The sequence below is a fragment of the Parambassis ranga genome, chromosome 4, assembly GCF_900634625.1.
Source record: "Parambassis ranga chromosome 4, fParRan2.1, whole genome shotgun sequence".
NCBI classification, from domain to species: domain Eukaryota; kingdom Metazoa; phylum Chordata; class Actinopteri; family Ambassidae; genus Parambassis; species Parambassis ranga.
The window spans coordinates 11,445-19,248 of record NC_041025.1 but is presented as its reverse complement, the minus strand read 5'-3'; the positions used below and the strand labels follow the sequence as shown (position 1 = coordinate 19,248).

The following is a 7,804-nucleotide window of genomic DNA, read 5'->3' as shown; positions in this document are numbered from 1 at the left end:
TTTCCAATTTACCTTTATCCCCCTTCTTTTTATACACCAACGTGATTATTCCTTTAGTAAATCCCTCAGTGACCTCTTGTCTTTCCTCTACATGTCTGAATACTTGTCCCAGGATGGGAGCAAGGCAACGGCCGAACACTTGATAAAATTCGGCCGTCAACTCGTCCCACCCTGGGCTTTTCCTTGGGTTTAGTGATGTTATTGCATCTATGATTTGTTGTGTTGTGAGGTCAGAGTCGCAGAGGTCCCTATCTGTTTTGTCTAATTTTTTTCTCAATGTATTCTACATGTTTTACCATTTCTTCTAAGTTTGTCCTTTCACTTTTGTATAGTTTGCCGTAAAAGGCCTGCGCTGTCTCTAAAATCCCCTCTAAATGTACTTCTTGCCCTCCCTCACTGTTTACTACCGAATGTACACTCAACAAAAATATAAACGCAACACTTTTGTTTTTGCTCCCATGTTTCATGAGATGGACTTGAAGATCTAAACTTCATTCCAGATACACAATATTACCATTCCTCTCAAACATTGTTCACAAAGCTGTCTAAATGTGTGATAGTGAGCACTTCTGCTTTGCTGAGATAATCCATCCCACCTCACAGGTGTGCCACATCAAGATGCTGATCTGACATCATGATTAGTGCACAGGTGTACCTTAAACTGCCCACAATAAAAGGCCACCCTGAAATGTGCATTTTGTTTCTGCTTTATTGGCGGTCTGGGGACTCAGAACCAGTCAGTATCTGGTGTGACCACCATTTGCCTCATGCAGTGCAACACATCTTCTTCGCATAGAGTTTATCAGATTGTCTATTGTGGCCTGTGGAATGTTGGTCCACTCCTCTTCAATGGCTGTGCGAAGTTGCTGGATATTAGTGGGAACTGGTGCACGCTGTCGTATACGCCGGTCAAGCACATCCCAAACATGTTCAATGGGTGACATGTCCGGTGAGTATGCTGGCCATGCAAGAACTGGGACATTTTCAGCTTCCAAGAATTGTGTACAGATCCTTGCAACATGGGGCCGTGCATTATCTTGCTGAAACATGAGGTGATGTTCATGGATGTATGGCACAACAATGGGCCTCAGGATCTCATCATGGTATCTCTGTGCATTCAAAATGCCATCCATAAAATGCACCTGTGTTCTTCGTCCATAACAGATGCCTGCCCATACCATGACCCCACCACCACCATGGGCCACTCGATCCACAACATTGACATCAGCAAAGCGCTCACCCACACGACGCCACACACGCTGTCTGCCATCTGCCCTGAACAATGTAAACCGAGATTCATCCGTGAAGAGAACACCTCTCCAACGTGCTAGACGCCATCGAATGTGAGCATTTGCCCACTCAAGTCTGTTATGGCGACGATCTGGAGTCAGGTTAAGACCCCGATGAGGACGACGAGCATGCAGTTGAGCTTCCCTGAGACGGTTTCTGACAGTTTGTGCAGAAATTGTTTGGTTATGCAAACCAATTGTTTCAGCAGCTGTCTGAGTGGCTGGTCTCAGACGATCTCGGAGGTGAACCTGCTGGATGTGGAGGTCCTGGGCTGGTGTGGTTACTCGTGGTCTGCGGTTGTCAGGCTGGTTGGATGTACTGCCATATTCTCTGAAACGCCTTTGGAGACGGCTTATGGTGGAGAAATGAACATTCAATGCACGAGCAACAGATCTGGTTGACATTCCTGCTGTCAGCATGCCAATTGCACGCTCCCTCAATGCTTGTGGCATCTGTGGCATTTTGCTGTGAGACAAAACTGCACATTTCAGGGTGGCCTTTTATTGTGGGCAGTTTGAGGTACACCTGTGCACTAATCATGATGTCAGATCAGCATCTTGATGTGGCACACCTGTGAGGTGGGATGGATTATCTCAGCAAAGCAGAAGTGCTCACTATCACACATTTAGACAGATTTGTGAACAATGTTTGAGAGGAATGGTAATATTGTGTATCTGGAATGAAGTTTAGATCTTCAAGTCCATCTCATGAAACATGGGAGCAAAAACAAAAGTGTTGCGTTTATATTTTTGTTGAGTGTATATATGCCCTCCCCTGCTTTTGTTTTTCTAGTCCTAAAAAATAACCGGTTGATTTTTCCCCTTCTATCAAATATTGTGCTTTTGCCCTAATTGCCGCTGCTTTACATTTTCTAATAGTTACGCTATGAAGTTTCCCTTGTGCCGCTGCTAAAATCCCCGTTCCCCTCCCCGGATCTTTTGTAATCTTTTCCGTTTCTGTTTTAATAATTTCGATCAATTCTCTCTCCTCTTCGTTTTCTTCCCATTTTTTTCTCTTACATTCCCTAATGCACATTTTCTTTATTTGATTTTTGACTCCCTCCCACCATGCCAATAAATTTCCCGCTCCCTCCATTTCATTTTTAATTCCCTCTAAATAGTTATATATTTTGTTTTTAAAATTATCCCTCTCTAAAATTTCGTTATTTAAAACCCACAACCCCCCGTTTCTGGGTCTGCCTGCCCTTCCCAGAGTTACCCGGAGAAGAGAATGGTCACTCCATCCATTTGGCGTGTATTCGACGGTGTCCACGTCCGTGACCACTCCAGGAGACACCAGAGCCAGATCAATACAGGTCTGCTTTAGTTTTCCTTTTACTAGTTGTCTCCTGGAGTAGTCACGGACTCCCGGATTGAGGGTTCTCCAGATGTCTATTAGACTATATTTTGCCATGATATTATATAATTCGTTCCTACTAATATCATTCCGTATATCATTATGCGCTATATCATTATTAGTTAGTATTGTATTGAAATCCCCTATAATAATACTATGATTTGTTATCCATTTATCTAGTTTATTTCTATAAAAATCCTTTCTTTCCATTTCATTATTGCTACTATATATATTAATAATACGAATTATTTTTATCCCTAACTTTACATCCACTACCACCAGCCGGCCTTCATCGCCGGCATGTATGCAGGTCACATTGTGAGGGAGGCCCGGTCTCACCAGGACCGCTGTGCCTGCTGTTAGCTGGGGCCCAGGGGCAAAAAAGAAACCCCCTCCCCATGTCTTCCTTGCATGCTCTTCCTTTTGCTGATTCCACCTTACCTCTTGCAAACAGATTATGTCAGTTTGAATGTTTTTTAATATCCCTGTTATTTTCTCCGTGGTTCTTACCCCTGCTATATTTAATGAATTGATGGTTATCATTGCAAGAGGTAAGGTGGAATCTTCTTCTTATTATCATTTTTTTAAAATTCTTTTTCCTTTTGTATTTGCCCCGTTTTGCCTCTCGTGCTTTTTCTCCTGCTCAATCTTCTCCCCGCTTCCCTTTCTAGGTCAGAGTCAGAGGACAGCTCTTTCCGGCCCAGGAAAGCAGAGACAGAGGCAGTCTCTTTTTCTCTGGCTTTTTCCGCCAGCAGGAAGGTGCTGGAGCGACAGGTGGATTCGACAGACATGGGAGAGGCATTTAACTGGGAGCCGGTGTCAACGTCTACGTCGTCTAGACTAGAGCCGAGCACCAGCTCCTGCCGTCTCCGCGACAGCCTCCGGGCAGGGAACTTCTCCCCCCCATCCACAGCTGTCGCTGCACTGATCCTCGCACTACCTGGCTCAGGCGTGCACAATATTTCCTCCTCTTCAGGACCCAAGGCAGAACCCATTTTTGGAGCTCCCCTCGCCCTCTCAGGAGCAGAGCCCGCCCTCAGAGCTCCCTCCCTCGCAGGGAGTGCCTCTGCCTCTCCACCTGTCTCGCTCACAGCTTGCTCCTCCACCTGAGCCATTGTCTCCGCCCCCGTCTCCGCTTCCTGGTCCTCACCTTCCTCAATGTTAGACTCATCATTCCCTTGATCCATCTCGCTCCCTTCTTCACTCTCCACCACACATATACATCTTTCCACTCTGTTGTAACATATTTTACATTTCTCTACCCTTTTTGTGCACTCTCTTGCGTAGTGCCCCTGAGCCCCGCATTTATTACATGTGAATTCCGGGCAGTCCCTCACAATATGACCTGCCTGAATGCAGATCCGGCACACTCGGACCTGCCGGTCATGTATTACCCTGAAGAATTCAGCTCCTCCTGCCGTATCAAATTTAGCCGAATATGGCAGCGATTGTACATCTTCATTGAATTTTACTTTTACAAAACGCGTCCCGTCAGCCACCCTTGTCCCCGGCCACATACGGCGCTTTATGGGGGACACCGCCGATACACGCCATGTCTCCAACTTCTCCAGGATCTCCCTGTCAGTAACATACACCGGCAGCCCCAGAAATGACACTACCAGCTCGTTATTACTAATCTCTTTCCCTTCCACCACCGTGTTACCTATTTTAAACCCATCTATTAATTTCAGTTTCCCCGCCTGACTTCCCATTGTGATCTCATATTCGTTATGTCCCGTGCTTCTACAGGCACAAATATTTCCACACATTAACCTTACCACTCTGATCAGCTCAATAGGGGAAACTATTTCTTCCCCTTTCAGTTGCACCTGCACAGTTAAATCTTTTTCGTAATTTACTGCCTTATCCCTCTCTCCCTCTCTCTGCGACTCCGACCTCGTGGCTTCATGGCTGTCTGTCCCCTTCCCGGCCATCTCTCCCTCCCTTCCATTCATATTTTTGTTTACCCGTCTCGTGTTCTTTTCCATACTTACCTGCTCATTCACAGTTTCTTTCTCTTTTTGTCCGTTTTCCGTTTGGTTTGTCATTCTTTCAGTCCGTTTTTCGTTACCATTATTATCCATCCTGTTTAATTGGCCCGTTTTCCTCTCCGTCAAAGCGATTTTCAACAAACACAAAGTTTTTCAAACAAAAAACTACTCCCCGACAGCCAAAAGACTGCGGGGAGCGAGGAAAAAAATATACTTTAACGAAAAATGTTCAATAAATAACGAAAAAAGCCAAAATAAAGCACAAGAAATATTACAAGGTTTCCCTCCAAAACTGCGCTCCGCTTGCGACCTCCTTCTCTGGGCGTCTCCAGAGCAGTATGGCCGTGAGCTGCTTTCTCCTCAGCTGCGATGTGCTTTTATGAGCGTCATACGGGCGTGGTCACGCTGTGACTCTGACGTGTGTCGCTGTTTTGCTCCGATAAGAAGATGTAGGAACGCTCTCTGTTAGCTTTGCCCTGCACACTGCCTTCCAACAATGCCCACACTCTCCTGCTCACCCACGCATCCTCCCACGAACCCCACTGCCACCTTGCGCACCGCTACAACCTGTTCACCCACTCTTAATCACCCCTCCCCGGGCTAAACCAAGCAAACCGCGCCGGGGAAATCCTCGTGCCCCTGGTACCGTCGAGGTCATTGTGTTGCAGTGATGAGCAGATGTTTGAAGAAAAAAGGAAAGAAAAAAACGCTCTCTGTCAGCTTTGCTTCTTTCCTTACACGTGCGTGCGCGTCCAAACCACATCTGTCGTGGCCTTTGTAGCCAATAAACAACCTTTGTAGCTTTTGTAGCCTGTCTTCTGTAGTTTTTGTCACCTGCTTTGGTATCAGCTATGGTGTATTTTATGCACGTCTTGCTTTCTTTGTCCATCAAAGACCAAAACGGAAGATGTTGGTTAGCAGGTAATGGTGGGGAGAGCGTCTGTGTATGTCAGACACGGTTACCGTGGTTACCAAAGGCCCAGAATTCGGAGATCAAAGGCAGGAAGGAACCTAAAGTCCTCAATTGTCCAAAGACAGAAAAGCTCACAGCACCCGGTGCTCCCAGGCGCTCTCCCATCCAAGTACTAACCAACCAGGCCCGACTCTGCTTAGCTTCCGAGATCGGGCGCTTCTGGAGTAGTGTGGCCGTGAGCTGCTTTCTCGTCAGCTGCGGCGTGTCTTGACGCGTGTCATGCTTGCGTAGTCACGCTGTGACTCTGACATGTGGTTGTGTTGCTGTGATGAGCAGATGTAGAGACGCTCTCTGTCAGCTCTGCCCTGCGCGCTGCCGTCCAACAATGCCCATGCTCTCCTGCTCACCCACGCATCCTCCCGCTGACCTTACCGCCACCTTGCGCACCGCTACAACCTGTTCACCCACTCTTAATCCCCCCTCCCCGGGCTAAACCAAGCAAACCGCGCCGGGGAAATCCTCGTGCCCCTGGTACCGTAAAGGCGTTGCGCTGCAGTGCTGAGCAGATGTTTAGTGGGCACACACACGTGCAAGAAAAGAAGCAACGCTGACAGAGAGCGTCTTTCCTTTTTGTAAACATCTGTTGTAGCCTTTGTAGCCAATAAATAACTTTTGTAGCCTGTCTTCTGTAGTTTTTGTCACCTGCTTTGGTATCAGTTATGGTGTAGTTTATGCATGTCTTGCTTTCTTTGTCCATCAAAGACCAAAAACTGAAGGTGCATGTGCCCAGGTAATGGTGGTAACCGCGCCTAACTGTTTGCTAGCCGCGGTTGCCGTGGTTACCAGACGCCAGAATTCTCAGATCAAAGGCAGGAAGGAACATAAAGTCCTCAATTGTCCAAAGACAGAAAAGCTCACAGCACCCGGTGCTCCCAGGCGCTCTCCCATCCAAGTACTAACCAACCAGGCCCGACTCTGCTTAGCTTCCGAGACCAGGCGAGATCGGGCGCTTCTAGAGTAGTGTGGCCGTGAGCTGCTTTCTCGTCAGCTGCGGCGTATCTTTACACATGTCATACTAGCGTAGTCACGCTGTGACTCTGATGTGTCGCTGCTCTGCTGTGATGAGCAGATGTAGAGACGCTCCCTGTCGGCTCTGCCCTGCGCGCTGCCGTCCAACAGTGCCCGCGCTCTCCTGCTCACCCAAGCATCCTCCCGCTGACCTTACCGCCACCTTGCGCACCGCTACAACCTGTTCACCCACTCTTAATCCCCCCTCCCCGGGCTAAACCAAGCAAACCGCACCGGGAAAGTCCTCGTGCCCCTGGTGCCGTGAAGGCGCTGCGCTGCAGTGCTGAGCAGATGTTTACAAAAAGAAAAGACACTTTGCCTCTTTTCTCGCACGTGTGTGTGTCCACTAAACATCTGTTGTAGCCAGTAAACCACTTTTGTGGCCTGCCTTGTGTAGTTTTTGTCACCTGCTTTGGTATCAGTTATGGTGTATTTTATGCACGTCTTGCTTTCTTTGTCCATCAAAGAGCAAAAAGCGGAAGGTGCATGTGCCCAGGTAATTGTGGTAACCGCGCCTAGCTGTTTGTTAGCCGCGGTTGCCGTGGTTACCAGACGTCAGAATTCTCAGATCGAAGGCAGGAAGGAACATAAAGTCCTCAACTATGGTGGATTTTATGCACGTCTTGCTTTCTTTGTCCATCAAAGACCAAAAAACGGAAGGTGCATGTGCCCAGGTAATTGTGGTAACCGCGCCTAGCTGTTTGTTAGCCGCGGTTACCGTGGTTACCAGACGTCAGAATTCTCAGATCGAAGGCAGGAAGGAACATAAAGTCCTCAATTATGGTGGATTTTATGCACGTCTTGCTTTCTTTGTCCATCAAAGACCAAAAAACGGAAGGTGCATGTGCCCAGGTAATTGTGGTAACCGCGCCTAACTGTTTGCTAGCCGCGGTTGCCGTGGTTACCAGACGTCAGAATTCTCAGATCAAAGGCAGGAAGGAACATAAAGTCCTCAATTGTCCAAAGACAGAAAAGCTCACAGCACCCGGTGCTCCCAGGCGCTCTCCCATCCAAGTACTAACCAACCAGGCCCGACTCTGCTTAGCTTCCGAGATCGGGCGCTTCTGGAGTAGTGTGGCCGTGAGCTGCTTTCTCGTCAGCTGCGGCGTGTCTTGACGCGTGTCATGCTTGCGTAGTCACGCTGTGACTCTGACATGTGGTTGTGTTGCTGTGATGAGCAGATGTA

At 47.9% G+C, this 7,804-nt stretch overlaps 1 pseudogene; it reads right to left on the bottom strand.

Annotated features, from left to right (window-relative positions):
* Positions 1–6,461: 6,461 nt before the first annotated feature.
* Positions 6,462–6,584, bottom strand: LOC114435230 (uncharacterized; annotated as a pseudogene).
* Between the last annotated feature and the right edge of the window lie 1,220 nt (positions 6,585–7,804).